Source organism: Oryza glaberrima, unplaced genomic scaffold, assembly GCF_000147395.1.
Source record: "Oryza glaberrima unplaced genomic scaffold, OglaRS2 ChrUN-Ctg38, whole genome shotgun sequence".
In the NCBI taxonomy this organism is placed as follows: domain Eukaryota; kingdom Viridiplantae; phylum Streptophyta; class Magnoliopsida; order Poales; family Poaceae; genus Oryza; species Oryza glaberrima.
This window is the reverse complement of record NW_026267043.1, coordinates 270,959-285,771: the sequence shown is the minus strand read 5'-3', so window position 1 is coordinate 285,771 and position 14,813 is coordinate 270,959. Positions and strand designations below refer to the sequence as shown.

General features: G+C 51.0%; 43 non-coding genes and 2 pseudogenes across 43 annotated transcripts; all 45 read right to left on the bottom strand.

Annotated features, from left to right (window-relative positions):
- Window positions 1-145: 145 nt before the first annotated feature.
- On the bottom strand, window positions 146-266 carry LOC127758397 (5S ribosomal RNA; annotated as a pseudogene).
- A 521-nt stretch (window positions 267-787) lies between these two features.
- Window positions 788-904, bottom strand: LOC127758396 (5S ribosomal RNA; annotated as a pseudogene).
- Window positions 905-1,111: 207 nt separating this feature from the next.
- On the bottom strand, window positions 1,112-1,230 carry LOC127758395 (5S ribosomal RNA). Its single transcript, XR_008013763.1, has one exon. It is a non-coding gene; the product is annotated as a 5S ribosomal RNA (ribosomal RNA).
- Window positions 1,231-1,436: 206 nt separating this feature from the next.
- On the bottom strand, window positions 1,437-1,555 carry LOC127758394 (5S ribosomal RNA). The gene has a single exon (XR_008013762.1). It is a non-coding gene; the product is annotated as a 5S ribosomal RNA (ribosomal RNA).
- A 206-nt stretch (window positions 1,556-1,761) lies between these two features.
- LOC127758393 (5S ribosomal RNA) lies at window positions 1,762-1,880 on the bottom strand. The gene has a single exon (XR_008013761.1). It is a non-coding gene; the product is annotated as a 5S ribosomal RNA (ribosomal RNA).
- A 206-nt stretch (window positions 1,881-2,086) lies between these two features.
- On the bottom strand, window positions 2,087-2,205 carry LOC127758392 (5S ribosomal RNA). The gene has a single exon (XR_008013760.1). It is a non-coding gene; the product is annotated as a 5S ribosomal RNA (ribosomal RNA).
- A 206-nt stretch (window positions 2,206-2,411) lies between these two features.
- LOC127758391 (5S ribosomal RNA) lies at window positions 2,412-2,530 on the bottom strand. Its single transcript, XR_008013759.1, has one exon. It is a non-coding gene; the product is annotated as a 5S ribosomal RNA (ribosomal RNA).
- A 206-nt stretch (window positions 2,531-2,736) lies between these two features.
- Window positions 2,737-2,855, bottom strand: LOC127758390 (5S ribosomal RNA). Its single transcript, XR_008013758.1, has one exon. It is a non-coding gene; the product is annotated as a 5S ribosomal RNA (ribosomal RNA).
- A 206-nt stretch (window positions 2,856-3,061) lies between these two features.
- Window positions 3,062-3,180, bottom strand: LOC127758388 (5S ribosomal RNA). The gene has a single exon (XR_008013757.1). It is a non-coding gene; the product is annotated as a 5S ribosomal RNA (ribosomal RNA).
- A 206-nt stretch (window positions 3,181-3,386) lies between these two features.
- On the bottom strand, window positions 3,387-3,505 carry LOC127758386 (5S ribosomal RNA). The gene has a single exon (XR_008013755.1). It is a non-coding gene; the product is annotated as a 5S ribosomal RNA (ribosomal RNA).
- A 206-nt stretch (window positions 3,506-3,711) lies between these two features.
- Window positions 3,712-3,830, bottom strand: LOC127758385 (5S ribosomal RNA). The gene has a single exon (XR_008013754.1). It is a non-coding gene; the product is annotated as a 5S ribosomal RNA (ribosomal RNA).
- A 206-nt stretch (window positions 3,831-4,036) lies between these two features.
- LOC127758384 (5S ribosomal RNA) lies at window positions 4,037-4,155 on the bottom strand. The gene has a single exon (XR_008013753.1). It is a non-coding gene; the product is annotated as a 5S ribosomal RNA (ribosomal RNA).
- A 206-nt stretch (window positions 4,156-4,361) lies between these two features.
- On the bottom strand, window positions 4,362-4,480 carry LOC127758383 (5S ribosomal RNA). The gene has a single exon (XR_008013752.1). It is a non-coding gene; the product is annotated as a 5S ribosomal RNA (ribosomal RNA).
- Window positions 4,481-4,686: 206 nt separating this feature from the next.
- LOC127758382 (5S ribosomal RNA) lies at window positions 4,687-4,805 on the bottom strand. The gene has a single exon (XR_008013751.1). It is a non-coding gene; the product is annotated as a 5S ribosomal RNA (ribosomal RNA).
- Window positions 4,806-5,011: 206 nt separating this feature from the next.
- On the bottom strand, window positions 5,012-5,130 carry LOC127758381 (5S ribosomal RNA). The gene has a single exon (XR_008013750.1). It is a non-coding gene; the product is annotated as a 5S ribosomal RNA (ribosomal RNA).
- A 206-nt stretch (window positions 5,131-5,336) lies between these two features.
- On the bottom strand, window positions 5,337-5,455 carry LOC127758380 (5S ribosomal RNA). The gene has a single exon (XR_008013749.1). It is a non-coding gene; the product is annotated as a 5S ribosomal RNA (ribosomal RNA).
- A 206-nt stretch (window positions 5,456-5,661) lies between these two features.
- LOC127758379 (5S ribosomal RNA) lies at window positions 5,662-5,780 on the bottom strand. The gene has a single exon (XR_008013748.1). It is a non-coding gene; the product is annotated as a 5S ribosomal RNA (ribosomal RNA).
- Window positions 5,781-5,986: 206 nt separating this feature from the next.
- Window positions 5,987-6,105, bottom strand: LOC127758378 (5S ribosomal RNA). Its single transcript, XR_008013747.1, has one exon. It is a non-coding gene; the product is annotated as a 5S ribosomal RNA (ribosomal RNA).
- Window positions 6,106-6,311: 206 nt separating this feature from the next.
- On the bottom strand, window positions 6,312-6,430 carry LOC127758377 (5S ribosomal RNA). Its single transcript, XR_008013746.1, has one exon. It is a non-coding gene; the product is annotated as a 5S ribosomal RNA (ribosomal RNA).
- A 206-nt stretch (window positions 6,431-6,636) lies between these two features.
- LOC127758375 (5S ribosomal RNA) lies at window positions 6,637-6,755 on the bottom strand. The gene has a single exon (XR_008013744.1). It is a non-coding gene; the product is annotated as a 5S ribosomal RNA (ribosomal RNA).
- Window positions 6,756-6,961: 206 nt separating this feature from the next.
- Window positions 6,962-7,080, bottom strand: LOC127758374 (5S ribosomal RNA). Its single transcript, XR_008013743.1, has one exon. It is a non-coding gene; the product is annotated as a 5S ribosomal RNA (ribosomal RNA).
- Window positions 7,081-7,286: 206 nt separating this feature from the next.
- On the bottom strand, window positions 7,287-7,405 carry LOC127758372 (5S ribosomal RNA). The gene has a single exon (XR_008013742.1). It is a non-coding gene; the product is annotated as a 5S ribosomal RNA (ribosomal RNA).
- Window positions 7,406-7,611: 206 nt separating this feature from the next.
- LOC127758371 (5S ribosomal RNA) lies at window positions 7,612-7,730 on the bottom strand. The gene has a single exon (XR_008013741.1). It is a non-coding gene; the product is annotated as a 5S ribosomal RNA (ribosomal RNA).
- A 206-nt stretch (window positions 7,731-7,936) lies between these two features.
- On the bottom strand, window positions 7,937-8,055 carry LOC127758370 (5S ribosomal RNA). Its single transcript, XR_008013740.1, has one exon. It is a non-coding gene; the product is annotated as a 5S ribosomal RNA (ribosomal RNA).
- A 206-nt stretch (window positions 8,056-8,261) lies between these two features.
- LOC127758369 (5S ribosomal RNA) lies at window positions 8,262-8,380 on the bottom strand. The gene has a single exon (XR_008013739.1). It is a non-coding gene; the product is annotated as a 5S ribosomal RNA (ribosomal RNA).
- Window positions 8,381-8,586: 206 nt separating this feature from the next.
- LOC127758368 (5S ribosomal RNA) lies at window positions 8,587-8,705 on the bottom strand. The gene has a single exon (XR_008013738.1). It is a non-coding gene; the product is annotated as a 5S ribosomal RNA (ribosomal RNA).
- Window positions 8,706-8,911: 206 nt separating this feature from the next.
- LOC127758367 (5S ribosomal RNA) lies at window positions 8,912-9,030 on the bottom strand. Its single transcript, XR_008013737.1, has one exon. It is a non-coding gene; the product is annotated as a 5S ribosomal RNA (ribosomal RNA).
- A 206-nt stretch (window positions 9,031-9,236) lies between these two features.
- On the bottom strand, window positions 9,237-9,355 carry LOC127758366 (5S ribosomal RNA). Its single transcript, XR_008013736.1, has one exon. It is a non-coding gene; the product is annotated as a 5S ribosomal RNA (ribosomal RNA).
- A 206-nt stretch (window positions 9,356-9,561) lies between these two features.
- Window positions 9,562-9,680, bottom strand: LOC127758365 (5S ribosomal RNA). Its single transcript, XR_008013735.1, has one exon. It is a non-coding gene; the product is annotated as a 5S ribosomal RNA (ribosomal RNA).
- A 206-nt stretch (window positions 9,681-9,886) lies between these two features.
- On the bottom strand, window positions 9,887-10,005 carry LOC127758363 (5S ribosomal RNA). The gene has a single exon (XR_008013733.1). It is a non-coding gene; the product is annotated as a 5S ribosomal RNA (ribosomal RNA).
- A 206-nt stretch (window positions 10,006-10,211) lies between these two features.
- Window positions 10,212-10,330, bottom strand: LOC127758362 (5S ribosomal RNA). The gene has a single exon (XR_008013732.1). It is a non-coding gene; the product is annotated as a 5S ribosomal RNA (ribosomal RNA).
- Window positions 10,331-10,536: 206 nt separating this feature from the next.
- On the bottom strand, window positions 10,537-10,655 carry LOC127758361 (5S ribosomal RNA). Its single transcript, XR_008013731.1, has one exon. It is a non-coding gene; the product is annotated as a 5S ribosomal RNA (ribosomal RNA).
- A 206-nt stretch (window positions 10,656-10,861) lies between these two features.
- On the bottom strand, window positions 10,862-10,980 carry LOC127758360 (5S ribosomal RNA). The gene has a single exon (XR_008013730.1). It is a non-coding gene; the product is annotated as a 5S ribosomal RNA (ribosomal RNA).
- Window positions 10,981-11,186: 206 nt separating this feature from the next.
- On the bottom strand, window positions 11,187-11,305 carry LOC127758359 (5S ribosomal RNA). The gene has a single exon (XR_008013729.1). It is a non-coding gene; the product is annotated as a 5S ribosomal RNA (ribosomal RNA).
- Window positions 11,306-11,511: 206 nt separating this feature from the next.
- Window positions 11,512-11,630, bottom strand: LOC127758358 (5S ribosomal RNA). Its single transcript, XR_008013728.1, has one exon. It is a non-coding gene; the product is annotated as a 5S ribosomal RNA (ribosomal RNA).
- A 206-nt stretch (window positions 11,631-11,836) lies between these two features.
- On the bottom strand, window positions 11,837-11,955 carry LOC127758356 (5S ribosomal RNA). The gene has a single exon (XR_008013727.1). It is a non-coding gene; the product is annotated as a 5S ribosomal RNA (ribosomal RNA).
- A 206-nt stretch (window positions 11,956-12,161) lies between these two features.
- On the bottom strand, window positions 12,162-12,280 carry LOC127758355 (5S ribosomal RNA). Its single transcript, XR_008013726.1, has one exon. It is a non-coding gene; the product is annotated as a 5S ribosomal RNA (ribosomal RNA).
- A 206-nt stretch (window positions 12,281-12,486) lies between these two features.
- LOC127758354 (5S ribosomal RNA) lies at window positions 12,487-12,605 on the bottom strand. The gene has a single exon (XR_008013725.1). It is a non-coding gene; the product is annotated as a 5S ribosomal RNA (ribosomal RNA).
- A 205-nt stretch (window positions 12,606-12,810) lies between these two features.
- Window positions 12,811-12,929, bottom strand: LOC127758353 (5S ribosomal RNA). The gene has a single exon (XR_008013724.1). It is a non-coding gene; the product is annotated as a 5S ribosomal RNA (ribosomal RNA).
- A 206-nt stretch (window positions 12,930-13,135) lies between these two features.
- LOC127758351 (5S ribosomal RNA) lies at window positions 13,136-13,254 on the bottom strand. The gene has a single exon (XR_008013722.1). It is a non-coding gene; the product is annotated as a 5S ribosomal RNA (ribosomal RNA).
- Window positions 13,255-13,460: 206 nt separating this feature from the next.
- LOC127758350 (5S ribosomal RNA) lies at window positions 13,461-13,579 on the bottom strand. Its single transcript, XR_008013721.1, has one exon. It is a non-coding gene; the product is annotated as a 5S ribosomal RNA (ribosomal RNA).
- A 205-nt stretch (window positions 13,580-13,784) lies between these two features.
- Window positions 13,785-13,903, bottom strand: LOC127758349 (5S ribosomal RNA). Its single transcript, XR_008013720.1, has one exon. It is a non-coding gene; the product is annotated as a 5S ribosomal RNA (ribosomal RNA).
- A 171-nt stretch (window positions 13,904-14,074) lies between these two features.
- Window positions 14,075-14,193, bottom strand: LOC127758348 (5S ribosomal RNA). Its single transcript, XR_008013719.1, has one exon. It is a non-coding gene; the product is annotated as a 5S ribosomal RNA (ribosomal RNA).
- A 171-nt stretch (window positions 14,194-14,364) lies between these two features.
- Window positions 14,365-14,483, bottom strand: LOC127758347 (5S ribosomal RNA). Its single transcript, XR_008013718.1, has one exon. It is a non-coding gene; the product is annotated as a 5S ribosomal RNA (ribosomal RNA).
- Window positions 14,484-14,654: 171 nt separating this feature from the next.
- Window positions 14,655-14,773, bottom strand: LOC127758448 (5S ribosomal RNA). Its single transcript, XR_008013811.1, has one exon. It is a non-coding gene; the product is annotated as a 5S ribosomal RNA (ribosomal RNA).
- Between the last annotated feature and the right edge of the window lie 40 nt (window positions 14,774-14,813).

Sequence of the window (14,813 nt, the reverse complement as noted above, 5' to 3'; positions counted from 1 at the left end):
TCATTTCTTAAAATAGGCGTAACTTTCTCATACGGAATCGGAATCAGGCAAATGATATATCCACGGACATCTACAGAAAATGTTACATCCGATTCTACGCAGCTCCGCCCAAGGAGCGGCACAACACGAGGGACGCAGAAAAGGAGGGATGCAACACGAGGACTTCCCAGGAGTCACCCATCCTAGTACTAACTCTCCGCCCAAGCACGCTTAACTTCGGAGTTCGTGAGGGATCCGGTGCTGTTAGTGCTGGTATGATCGCCATCCGATATGTCTATGGCGTCATTCCGGATGTCATTTCTTAAAATAGGCGTAACTTTCTCATACGGACTCGGAATCAGGCAAATGATATATCCACGGACATCTACCGAAAATTGTTACATCACTCCGAGCTCTCTCCCAGGCGCCCAGGAGCGAGTCAAAAGAGGGAGCAGCGACAGAGGCCAAAATAGGGGGAGAGAGACGACAAGGAGGGATCGCACCGAGGACTTCCCAGGGTCCCCATCCTAGTACTACTCTCGCCCAAGCACGCTTCACTTTAGGGTTCTGATGGGGGATCGGTGCTAGTGCTGGGTCTGATGGCATCCGATATTGTAGGCGTCATTCGGATTGTCATTCTCTAAAATAGCGAACTCTCTACGGACTCGGCATCAGGCAATGAATATCCACGGAACATTTAAAGAAAATGTTACATCCGATTCTCCGCATATCTGCCCAAGGAGCGACACAAACACGAGGGACGCAGCGGCGCGGAGTCAAAAAGGGGAGAGAGAGACGACCAAAAAGGTGGATGCACCACGAGGACTTCCCAGGAGGTCACCCATCCTAGTACTAACTCTCGCCCAAGAGCTTACTTCGTAGTTCTGATGGGATCCGGTGCTTTAGTGCTGGTATGATCGCATCCGATATGTCTAGGCGTTCATTCGGATGTCATTTCTTAAAATAGGCGTAACTTTCTCATACGGACTCGGAATCAGGCAAATGATATATCCACGGACATCTACAGAAAATGTTACATCCGATTCTCCGCAGCTCTCGCCCAAGGAGCGGCACAACACGAGGGACGCAGCGGCGCGAGTCAAAAGAGGGGAGAGAGAGACGACAAAAAGGAGGGATGCAACACGAGGACTTCCCAGGAGGTCACCCATCCTAGTACTACTCTCGCCCAAGCACGCTTAACTTCGGAGTTCTGATGGGATCCGGTGCTTTAGTGCTGGTATGATCGCATCCGATATGTCTAGGCGTCATTCGGATGTCATTTCTTAAAATAGGCGTAACTTTCTCATACGGACTCGGAATCAGGCAAATGATATATCCACGGACATCTACAGAAAATGTTACATCCGATTCTCCGCAGCTCTCGCCCAAGGAGCGGCACAACACGAGGGACGCAGCGGCGCGAGTCAAAAGAGGGGAGAGAGAGACGACAAAAAGGAGGGATGCAACACGAGGACTTCCCAGGAGGTCACCCATCCTAGTACTACTCTCGCCCAAGCACGCTTAACTTCGGAGTTCTGATGGGATCCGGTGCTTTAGTGCTGGTATGATCGCATCCGATATGTCTAGGCGTCATTCGGATGTCATTTCTTAAAATAGGCGTAACTTTCTCATACGGACTCGGAATCAGGCAAATGATATATCCACGGACATCTACAGAAAATGTTACATCCGATTCTCCGCAGCTCTCGCCCAAGGAGCGGCACAACACGAGGGACGCAGCGGCGCGAGTCAAAAGAGGGGAGAGAGAGACGACAAAAAGGAGGGATGCAACACGAGGACTTCCCAGGAGGTCACCCATCCTAGTACTACTCTCGCCCAAGCACGCTTAACTTCGGAGTTCTGATGGGATCCGGTGCTTTAGTGCTGGTATGATCGCATCCGATATGTCTAGGCGTCATTCGGATGTCATTTCTTAAAATAGGCGTAACTTTCTCATACGGACTCGGAATCAGGCAAATGATATATCCACGGACATCTACAGAAAATGTTACATCCGATTCTCCGCAGCTCTCGCCCAAGGAGCGGCACAACACGAGGGACGCAGCGGCGCGAGTCAAAAGAGGGGAGAGAGAGACGACAAAAAGGAGGGATGCAACACGAGGACTTCCCAGGAGGTCACCCATCCTAGTACTACTCTCGCCCAAGCACGCTTAACTTCGGAGTTCTGATGGGATCCGGTGCTTTAGTGCTGGTATGATCGCATCCGATATGTCTAGGCGTCATTCGGATGTCATTTCTTAAAATAGGCGTAACTTTCTCATACGGACTCGGAATCAGGCAAATGATATATCCACGGACATCTACAGAAAATGTTACATCCGATTCTCCGCAGCTCTCGCCCAAGGAGCGGCACAACACGAGGGACGCAGCGGCGCGAGTCAAAAGAGGGGAGAGAGAGACGACAAAAAGGAGGGATGCAACACGAGGACTTCCCAGGAGGTCACCCATCCTAGTACTACTCTCGCCCAAGCACGCTTAACTTCGGAGTTCTGATGGGATCCGGTGCTTTAGTGCTGGTATGATCGCATCCGATATGTCTAGGCGTCATTCGGATGTCATTTCTTAAAATAGGCGTAACTTTCTCATACGGACTCGGAATCAGGCAAATGATATATCCACGGACATCTACAGAAAATGTTACATCCGATTCTCCGCAGCTCTCGCCCAAGGAGCGGCACAACACGAGGGACGCAGCGGCGCGAGTCAAAAGAGGGGAGAGAGAGACGACAAAAAGGAGGGATGCAACACGAGGACTTCCCAGGAGGTCACCCATCCTAGTACTACTCTCGCCCAAGCACGCTTAACTTCGGAGTTCTGATGGGATCCGGTGCTTTAGTGCTGGTATGATCGCATCCGATATGTCTAGGCGTCATTCGGATGTCATTTCTTAAAATAGGCGTAACTTTCTCATACGGACTCGGAATCAGGCAAATGATATATCCACGGACATCTACAGAAAATGTTACATCCGATTCTCCGCAGCTCTCGCCCAAGGAGCGGCACAACACGAGGGACGCAGCGGCGCGAGTCAAAAGAGGGGAGAGAGAGACGACAAAAAGGAGGGATGCAACACGAGGACTTCCCAGGAGGTCACCCATCCTAGTACTACTCTCGCCCAAGCACGCTTAACTTCGGAGTTCTGATGGGATCCGGTGCTTTAGTGCTGGTATGATCGCATCCGATATGTCTAGGCGTCATTCGGATGTCATTTCTTAAAATAGGCGTAACTTTCTCATACGGACTCGGAATCAGGCAAATGATATATCCACGGACATCTACAGAAAATGTTACATCCGATTCTCCGCAGCTCTCGCCCAAGGAGCGGCACAACACGAGGGACGCAGCGGCGCGAGTCAAAAGAGGGGAGAGAGAGACGACAAAAAGGAGGGATGCAACACGAGGACTTCCCAGGAGGTCACCCATCCTAGTACTACTCTCGCCCAAGCACGCTTAACTTCGGAGTTCTGATGGGATCCGGTGCTTTAGTGCTGGTATGATCGCATCCGATATGTCTAGGCGTCATTCGGATGTCATTTCTTAAAATAGGCGTAACTTTCTCATACGGACTCGGAATCAGGCAAATGATATATCCACGGACATCTACAGAAAATGTTACATCCGATTCTCCGCAGCTCTCGCCCAAGGAGCGGCACAACACGAGGGACGCAGCGGCGCGAGTCAAAAGAGGGGAGAGAGAGACGACAAAAAGGAGGGATGCAACACGAGGACTTCCCAGGAGGTCACCCATCCTAGTACTACTCTCGCCCAAGCACGCTTAACTTCGGAGTTCTGATGGGATCCGGTGCTTTAGTGCTGGTATGATCGCATCCGATATGTCTAGGCGTCATTCGGATGTCATTTCTTAAAATAGGCGTAACTTTCTCATACGGACTCGGAATCAGGCAAATGATATATCCACGGACATCTACAGAAAATGTTACATCCGATTCTCCGCAGCTCTCGCCCAAGGAGCGGCACAACACGAGGGACGCAGCGGCGCGAGTCAAAAGAGGGGAGAGAGAGACGACAAAAAGGAGGGATGCAACACGAGGACTTCCCAGGAGGTCACCCATCCTAGTACTACTCTCGCCCAAGCACGCTTAACTTCGGAGTTCTGATGGGATCCGGTGCTTTAGTGCTGGTATGATCGCATCCGATATGTCTAGGCGTCATTCGGATGTCATTTCTTAAAATAGGCGTAACTTTCTCATACGGACTCGGAATCAGGCAAATGATATATCCACGGACATCTACAGAAAATGTTACATCCGATTCTCCGCAGCTCTCGCCCAAGGAGCGGCACAACACGAGGGACGCAGCGGCGCGAGTCAAAAGAGGGGAGAGAGAGACGACAAAAAGGAGGGATGCAACACGAGGACTTCCCAGGAGGTCACCCATCCTAGTACTACTCTCGCCCAAGCACGCTTAACTTCGGAGTTCTGATGGGATCCGGTGCTTTAGTGCTGGTATGATCGCATCCGATATGTCTAGGCGTCATTCGGATGTCATTTCTTAAAATAGGCGTAACTTTCTCATACGGACTCGGAATCAGGCAAATGATATATCCACGGACATCTACAGAAAATGTTACATCCGATTCTCCGCAGCTCTCGCCCAAGGAGCGGCACAACACGAGGGACGCAGCGGCGCGAGTCAAAAGAGGGGAGAGAGAGACGACAAAAAGGAGGGATGCAACACGAGGACTTCCCAGGAGGTCACCCATCCTAGTACTACTCTCGCCCAAGCACGCTTAACTTCGGAGTTCTGATGGGATCCGGTGCTTTAGTGCTGGTATGATCGCATCCGATATGTCTAGGCGTCATTCGGATGTCATTTCTTAAAATAGGCGTAACTTTCTCATACGGACTCGGAATCAGGCAAATGATATATCCACGGACATCTACAGAAAATGTTACATCCGATTCTCCGCAGCTCTCGCCCAAGGAGCGGCACAACACGAGGGACGCAGCGGCGCGAGTCAAAAGAGGGGAGAGAGAGACGACAAAAAGGAGGGATGCAACACGAGGACTTCCCAGGAGGTCACCCATCCTAGTACTACTCTCGCCCAAGCACGCTTAACTTCGGAGTTCTGATGGGATCCGGTGCTTTAGTGCTGGTATGATCGCATCCGATATGTCTAGGCGTCATTCGGATGTCATTTCTTAAAATAGGCGTAACTTTCTCATACGGACTCGGAATCAGGCAAATGATATATCCACGGACATCTACAGAAAATGTTACATCCGATTCTCCGCAGCTCTCGCCCAAGGAGCGGCACAACACGAGGGACGCAGCGGCGCGAGTCAAAAGAGGGGAGAGAGAGACGACAAAAAGGAGGGATGCAACACGAGGACTTCCCAGGAGGTCACCCATCCTAGTACTACTCTCGCCCAAGCACGCTTAACTTCGGAGTTCTGATGGGATCCGGTGCTTTAGTGCTGGTATGATCGCATCCGATATGTCTAGGCGTCATTCGGATGTCATTTCTTAAAATAGGCGTAACTTTCTCATACGGACTCGGAATCAGGCAAATGATATATCCACGGACATCTACAGAAAATGTTACATCCGATTCTCCGCAGCTCTCGCCCAAGGAGCGGCACAACACGAGGGACGCAGCGGCGCGAGTCAAAAGAGGGGAGAGAGAGACGACAAAAAGGAGGGATGCAACACGAGGACTTCCCAGGAGGTCACCCATCCTAGTACTACTCTCGCCCAAGCACGCTTAACTTCGGAGTTCTGATGGGATCCGGTGCTTTAGTGCTGGTATGATCGCATCCGATATGTCTAGGCGTCATTCGGATGTCATTTCTTAAAATAGGCGTAACTTTCTCATACGGACTCGGAATCAGGCAAATGATATATCCACGGACATCTACAGAAAATGTTACATCCGATTCTCCGCAGCTCTCGCCCAAGGAGCGGCACAACACGAGGGACGCAGCGGCGCGAGTCAAAAGAGGGGAGAGAGAGACGACAAAAAGGAGGGATGCAACACGAGGACTTCCCAGGAGGTCACCCATCCTAGTACTACTCTCGCCCAAGCACGCTTAACTTCGGAGTTCTGATGGGATCCGGTGCTTTAGTGCTGGTATGATCGCATCCGATATGTCTAGGCGTCATTCGGATGTCATTTCTTAAAATAGGCGTAACTTTCTCATACGGACTCGGAATCAGGCAAATGATATATCCACGGACATCTACAGAAAATGTTACATCCGATTCTCCGCAGCTCTCGCCCAAGGAGCGGCACAACACGAGGGACGCAGCGGCGCGAGTCAAAAGAGGGGAGAGAGAGACGACAAAAAGGAGGGATGCAACACGAGGACTTCCCAGGAGGTCACCCATCCTAGTACTACTCTCGCCCAAGCACGCTTAACTTCGGAGTTCTGATGGGATCCGGTGCTTTAGTGCTGGTATGATCGCATCCGATATGTCTAGGCGTCATTCGGATGTCATTTCTTAAAATAGGCGTAACTTTCTCATACGGACTCGGAATCAGGCAAATGATATATCCACGGACATCTACAGAAAATGTTACATCCGATTCTCCGCAGCTCTCGCCCAAGGAGCGGCACAACACGAGGGACGCAGCGGCGCGAGTCAAAAGAGGGGAGAGAGAGACGACAAAAAGGAGGGATGCAACACGAGGACTTCCCAGGAGGTCACCCATCCTAGTACTACTCTCGCCCAAGCACGCTTAACTTCGGAGTTCTGATGGGATCCGGTGCTTTAGTGCTGGTATGATCGCATCCGATATGTCTAGGCGTCATTCGGATGTCATTTCTTAAAATAGGCGTAACTTTCTCATACGGACTCGGAATCAGGCAAATGATATATCCACGGACATCTACAGAAAATGTTACATCCGATTCTCCGCAGCTCTCGCCCAAGGAGCGGCACAACACGAGGGACGCAGCGGCGCGAGTCAAAAGAGGGGAGAGAGAGACGACAAAAAGGAGGGATGCAACACGAGGACTTCCCAGGAGGTCACCCATCCTAGTACTACTCTCGCCCAAGCACGCTTAACTTCGGAGTTCTGATGGGATCCGGTGCTTTAGTGCTGGTATGATCGCATCCGATATGTCTAGGCGTCATTCGGATGTCATTTCTTAAAATAGGCGTAACTTTCTCATACGGACTCGGAATCAGGCAAATGATATATCCACGGACATCTACAGAAAATGTTACATCCGATTCTCCGCAGCTCTCGCCCAAGGAGCGGCACAACACGAGGGACGCAGCGGCGCGAGTCAAAAGAGGGGAGAGAGAGACGACAAAAAGGAGGGATGCAACACGAGGACTTCCCAGGAGGTCACCCATCCTAGTACTACTCTCGCCCAAGCACGCTTAACTTCGGAGTTCTGATGGGATCCGGTGCTTTAGTGCTGGTATGATCGCATCCGATATGTCTAGGCGTCATTCGGATGTCATTTCTTAAAATAGGCGTAACTTTCTCATACGGACTCGGAATCAGGCAAATGATATATCCACGGACATCTACAGAAAATGTTACATCCGATTCTCCGCAGCTCTCGCCCAAGGAGCGGCACAACACGAGGGACGCAGCGGCGCGAGTCAAAAGAGGGGAGAGAGAGACGACAAAAAGGAGGGATGCAACACGAGGACTTCCCAGGAGGTCACCCATCCTAGTACTACTCTCGCCCAAGCACGCTTAACTTCGGAGTTCTGATGGGATCCGGTGCTTTAGTGCTGGTATGATCGCATCCGATATGTCTAGGCGTCATTCGGATGTCATTTCTTAAAATAGGCGTAACTTTCTCATACGGACTCGGAATCAGGCAAATGATATATCCACGGACATCTACAGAAAATGTTACATCCGATTCTCCGCAGCTCTCGCCCAAGGAGCGGCACAACACGAGGGACGCAGCGGCGCGAGTCAAAAGAGGGGAGAGAGAGACGACAAAAAGGAGGGATGCAACACGAGGACTTCCCAGGAGGTCACCCATCCTAGTACTACTCTCGCCCAAGCACGCTTAACTTCGGAGTTCTGATGGGATCCGGTGCTTTAGTGCTGGTATGATCGCATCCGATATGTCTAGGCGTCATTCGGATGTCATTTCTTAAAATAGGCGTAACTTTCTCATACGGACTCGGAATCAGGCAAATGATATATCCACGGACATCTACAGAAAATGTTACATCCGATTCTCCGCAGCTCTCGCCCAAGGAGCGGCACAACACGAGGGACGCAGCGGCGCGAGTCAAAAGAGGGGAGAGAGAGACGACAAAAAGGAGGGATGCAACACGAGGACTTCCCAGGAGGTCACCCATCCTAGTACTACTCTCGCCCAAGCACGCTTAACTTCGGAGTTCTGATGGGATCCGGTGCTTTAGTGCTGGTATGATCGCATCCGATATGTCTAGGCGTCATTCGGATGTCATTTCTTAAAATAGGCGTAACTTTCTCATACGGACTCGGAATCAGGCAAATGATATATCCACGGACATCTACAGAAAATGTTACATCCGATTCTCCGCAGCTCTCGCCCAAGGAGCGGCACAACACGAGGGACGCAGCGGCGCGAGTCAAAAGAGGGGAGAGAGAGACGACAAAAAGGAGGGATGCAACACGAGGACTTCCCAGGAGGTCACCCATCCTAGTACTACTCTCGCCCAAGCACGCTTAACTTCGGAGTTCTGATGGGATCCGGTGCTTTAGTGCTGGTATGATCGCATCCGATATGTCTAGGCGTCATTCGGATGTCATTTCTTAAAATAGGCGTAACTTTCTCATACGGACTCGGAATCAGGCAAATGATATATCCACGGACATCTACAGAAAATGTTACATCCGATTCTCCGCAGCTCTCGCCCAAGGAGCGGCACAACACGAGGGACGCAGCGGCGCGAGTCAAAAGAGGGGAGAGAGAGACGACAAAAAGGAGGGATGCAACACGAGGACTTCCCAGGAGGTCACCCATCCTAGTACTACTCTCGCCCAAGCACGCTTAACTTCGGAGTTCTGATGGGATCCGGTGCTTTAGTGCTGGTATGATCGCATCCGATATGTCTAGGCGTCATTCGGATGTCATTTCTTAAAATAGGCGTAACTTTCTCATACGGACTCGGAATCAGGCAAATGATATATCCACGGACATCTACAGAAAATGTTACATCCGATTCTCCGCAGCTCTCGCCCAAGGAGCGGCACAACACGAGGGACGCAGCGGCGCGAGTCAAAAGAGGGGAGAGAGAGACGACAAAAAGGAGGGATGCAACACGAGGACTTCCCAGGAGGTCACCCATCCTAGTACTACTCTCGCCCAAGCACGCTTAACTTCGGAGTTCTGATGGGATCCGGTGCTTTAGTGCTGGTATGATCGCATCCGATATGTCTAGGCGTCATTCGGATGTCATTTCTTAAAATAGGCGTAACTTTCTCATACGGACTCGGAATCAGGCAAATGATATATCCACGGACATCTACAGAAAATGTTACATCCGATTCTCCGCAGCTCTCGCCCAAGGAGCGGCACAACACGAGGGACGCAGCGGCGCGAGTCAAAAGAGGGGAGAGAGAGACGACAAAAAGGAGGGATGCAACACGAGGACTTCCCAGGAGGTCACCCATCCTAGTACTACTCTCGCCCAAGCACGCTTAACTTCGGAGTTCTGATGGGATCCGGTGCTTTAGTGCTGGTATGATCGCATCCGATATGTCTAGGCGTCATTCGGATGTCATTTCTTAAAATAGGCGTAACTTTCTCATACGGACTCGGAATCAGGCAAATGATATATCCACGGACATCTACAGAAAATGTTACATCCGATTCTCCGCAGCTCTCGCCCAAGGAGCGGCACAACACGAGGGACGCAGCGGCGCGAGTCAAAAGAGGGGAGAGAGAGACGACAAAAAGGAGGGATGCAACACGAGGACTTCCCAGGAGGTCACCCATCCTAGTACTACTCTCGCCCAAGCACGCTTAACTTCGGAGTTCTGATGGGATCCGGTGCTTTAGTGCTGGTATGATCGCATCCGATATGTCTAGGCGTCATTCGGATGTCATTTCTTAAAATAGGCGTAACTTTCTCATACGGACTCGGAATCAGGCAAATGATATATCCACGGACATCTACAGAAAATGTTACATCCGATTCTCCGCAGCTCTCGCCCAAGGAGCGGCACAACACGAGGGACGCAGCGGCGCGAGTCAAAAGAGGGGAGAGAGAGACGACAAAAAGGAGGGATGCAACACGAGGACTTCCCAGGAGGTCACCCATCCTAGTACTACTCTCGCCCAAGCACGCTTAACTTCGGAGTTCTGATGGGATCCGGTGCTTTAGTGCTGGTATGATCGCATCCGATATGTCTAGGCGTCATTCGGATGTCATTTCTTAAAATAGGCGTAACTTTCTCATACGGACTCGGAATCAGGCAAATGATATATCCACGGACATCTACAGAAAATGTTACATCCGATTCTCCGCAGCTCTCGCCCAAGGAGCGGCACAACACGAGGGACGCAGCGGCGCGAGTCAAAAGAGGGGAGAGAGAGACGACAAAAAGGAGGGATGCAACACGAGGACTTCCCAGGAGGTCACCCATCCTAGTACTACTCTCGCCCAAGCACGCTTAACTTCGGAGTTCTGATGGGATCCGGTGCTTTAGTGCTGGTATGATCGCATCCGATATGTCTAGGCGTCATTCGGATGTCATTTCTTAAAATAGGCGTAACTTTCTCATACGGACTCGGAATCAGGCAAATGATATATCCACGGACATCTACAGAAAATGTTACATCCGATTCTCCGCAGCTCTCGCCCAAGGAGCGGCACAACACGAGGGACGCAGCGGCGCGAGTCAAAAGAGGGGAGAGAGAGACGACAAAAAGGAGGGATGCAACACGAGGACTTCCCAGGAGGTCACCCATCCTAGTACTACTCTCGCCCAAGCACGCTTAACTTCGGAGTTCTGATGGGATCCGGTGCTTTAGTGCTGGTATGATCGCATCCGATATGTCTAGGCGTCATTCGGATGTCATTTCTTAAAATAGGCGTAACTTTCTCATACGGACTCGGAATCAGGCAAATGATATATCCACGGACATCTACAGAAAATGTTACATCCGATTCTCCGCAGCTCTCGCCCAAGGAGCGGCACAACACGAGGGACGCAGCGGCGCGAGTCAAAAGAGGGGAGAGAGAGACGACAAAAAGGAGGGATGCAACACGAGGACTTCCCAGGAGGTCACCCATCCTAGTACTACTCTCGCCCAAGCACGCTTAACTTCGGAGTTCTGATGGGATCCGGTGCTTTAGTGCTGGTATGATCGCATCCGATATGTCTAGGCGTCATTCGGATGTCATTTCTTAAAATAGGCGTAACTTTCTCATACGGACTCGGAATCAGGCAAATGATATATCCACGGACATCTACAGAAAATGTTACATCCGATTCTCCGCAGCTCTCGCCCAAGGAGCGGCACAACACGAGGGACGCAGCGGCGCGAGTCAAAAGAGGGGAGAGAGAGACGACAAAAAGGAGGGATGCAACACGAGGACTTCCCAGGAGGTCACCCATCCTAGTACTACTCTCGCCCAAGCACGCTTAACTTCGGAGTTCTGATGGGATCCGGTGCTTTAGTGCTGGTATGATCGCATCCGATATGTCTAGGCGTCATTCGGATGTCATTTCTTAAAATAGGCGTAACTTTCTCATACGGACTCGGAATCAGGCAAATGATATATCCACGGACATCTACAGAAAATGTTACATCCGATTCTCCGCAGCTCTCGCCCAAGGAGCGGCACAACACGAGGGACGCAGCGGCGCGAGTCAAAAGAGGGGAGAGAGAGACGACAAAAAGGAGGGATGCAACACGAGGACTTCCCAGGAGGTCACCCATCCTAGTACTACTCTCGCCCAAGCACGCTTAACTTCGGAGTTCTGATGGGATCCGGTGCTTTAGTGCTGGTATGATCGCATCCGATATGTCTAGGCGTCATTCGGATGTCATTTCTTAAAATAGGCGTAACTTTCTCATACGGACTCGGAATCAGGCAAATGATATATCCACGGACATCTACAGAAAATGTTACATCCGATTCTCCGCAGCTCTCGCCCAAGGAGCGGCACAACACGAGGGACGCAGCGGCGCGAGTCAAAAGAGGGGAGAGAGAGACGACAAAAAGGAGGGATGCAACACGAGGACTTCCCAGGAGGTCACCCATCCTAGTACTACTCTCGCCCAAGCACGCTTAACTTCGGAGTTCTGATGGGATCCGGTGCTTTAGTGCTGGTATGATCGCATCCGATATGTCTAGGCGTCATTCGGATGTCATTTCTTAAAATAGGCGTAACTTTCTCATACGGACTCGGAATCAGGCAAATGATATATCCACGGACATCTACAGAAAATGTTACATCCGATTCTCCGCAGCTCTCGCCCAAGGAGCGGCACAACACGAGGGACGCAGCGGCGCGAGTCAAAAGAGGGGAGAGAGAGACGACAAAAAGGAGGGATGCAACACGAGGACTTCCCAGGAGGTCACCCATCCTAGTACTACTCTCGCCCAAGCACGCTTAACTTCGGAGTTCTGATGGGATCCGGTGCTTTAGTGCTGGTATGATCGCATCCGATATGTCTAGGCGTCATTCGGATGTCATTTCTTAAAATAGGCGTAACTTTCTCATACGGACTCGGAATCAGGCAAATGATATATCCACGGACATCTACAGAAAATGTTACATCCGATTCTCCGCAGCTCTCGCCCAAGGAGCGGCACAACACGAGGGACGCAGCGGCGCGAGTCAAAAGAGGGGAGAGAGAGACGACAAAAGGAGGGATGCAACACGAGGACTTCCCAGGAGGTCACCCATCCTAGTACTACTCTCGCCCAAGCACGCTTAACTTCGGAGTTCTGATGGGATCCGGTGCTTTAGTGCTGGTATGATCGCATCCGATATGTCTAGGCGTCATTCGGATGTCATTTCTTAAAATAGGCGTAACTTTCTCATACGGACTCGGAATCAGGCAAATGATATATCCACGGACATCTACAGAAAATGTTACATCCGATTCTCCGCAGCTCTCGCCCAAGGAGCGGCACAACACGAGGGACGCAGCGGCGCGAGTCAAAAGAGGGGAGAGAGAGACGACAAAAAGGAGGGATGCAACACGAGGACTTCCCAGGAGGTCACCCATCCTAGTACTACTCTCGCCCAAGCACGCTTAACTTCGGAGTTCTGATGGGATCCGGTGCTTTAGTGCTGGTATGATCGCATCCGATATGTCTAGGCGTCATTCGGATGTCATTTCTTAAAATAGGCGTAACTTTCTCATACGGACTCGGAATCAGGCAAATGATATATCCACGGACATCTACAGAAAATGTTACATCCGATTCTCCGCAGCTCTCGCCCAAGGAGCGGCACAACACGAGGGACGCAGCGGCGCGAGTCAAAAGAGGGGAGAGAGAGACGACAAAAAGGAGGGATGCAACACGAGGACTTCCCAGGAGGTCACCCATCCTAGTACTACTCTCGCCCAAGCACGCTTAACTTCGGAGTTCTGATGGGATCCGGTGCTTTAGTGCTGGTATGATCGCATCCGATATGTCTAGGCGTCATTCGGATGTCATTTCTTAAAATAGGCGTAACTTTCTCATACGGACTCGGAATCAGGCAAATGATATATCCACGGACATCTACAGAAAATGTTACATCCGATTCTCCGCAGCTCTCGCCCAAGGAGCGGCACAACACGAGGGACGCAGCGGCGCGAGTCAAAAGAGGGGAGAGAGAGACGACAAAAGGAGGGATGCAACACGAGGACTTCCCAGGAGGTCACCCATCCTAGTACTACTCTCGCCCAAGCACGCTTAACTTCGGAGTTCTGATGGGATCCGGTGCTTTAGTGCTGGTATGATCGCATCCGATATGTCTAGGCGTCATTCGGATGTCATTTCTTAAAATAGGCGTAACTTTCTCATACGGACTCGGAATCAGGCAAATGATATATCCACGGACATCTACAGAAAATGTTACATCCGATTCTCCGCAGCTCTCGCCCAAGGAGCGGCACAACACGAGGGACGCAGAAAAGGAGGGATGCAACACGAGGACTTCCCAGGAGGTCACCCATCCTAGTACTACTCTCGCCCAAGCACGCTTAACTTCGGAGTTCTGATGGGATCCGGTGCTTTAGTGCTGGTATGATCGCATCCGATATGTCTAGGCGTCATTCGGATGTCATTTCTTAAAATAGGCGTAACTTTCTCATACGGACTCGGAATCAGGCAAATGATATATCCACGGACATCTACAGAAAATGTTACATCCGATTCTCCGCAGCTCTCGCCCAAGGAGCGGCACAACACGAGGGACGCAGAAAAGGAGGGATGCAACACGAGGACTTCCCAGGAGGTCACCCATCCTAGTACTACTCTCGCCCAAGCACGCTTAACTTCGGAGTTCTGATGGGATCCGGTGCTTTAGTGCTGGTATGATCGCATCCGATATGTCTAGGCGTCATTCGGATGTCATTTCTTAAAATAGGCGTAACTTTCTCATACGGACTCGGAATCAGGCAAATGATATATCCACGGACATCTACAGAAAATGTTACATCCGATTCTCCGCAGCTCTCGCCCAAGGAGCGGCACAACACGAGGGACGCAGAAAAGGAGGGATGCAACACGAGGACTTCCCAGGAGGTCACCCATCCTAGTACTACTCTCGCCCAAGCACGCTTAACTTCGGAGTTCTGATGGGATCCGGTGCTTTAGTGCTGGTATGATCGCATCCGATATGTCTAGGCGTCATTCGGATGTCATTTCTTAAAATA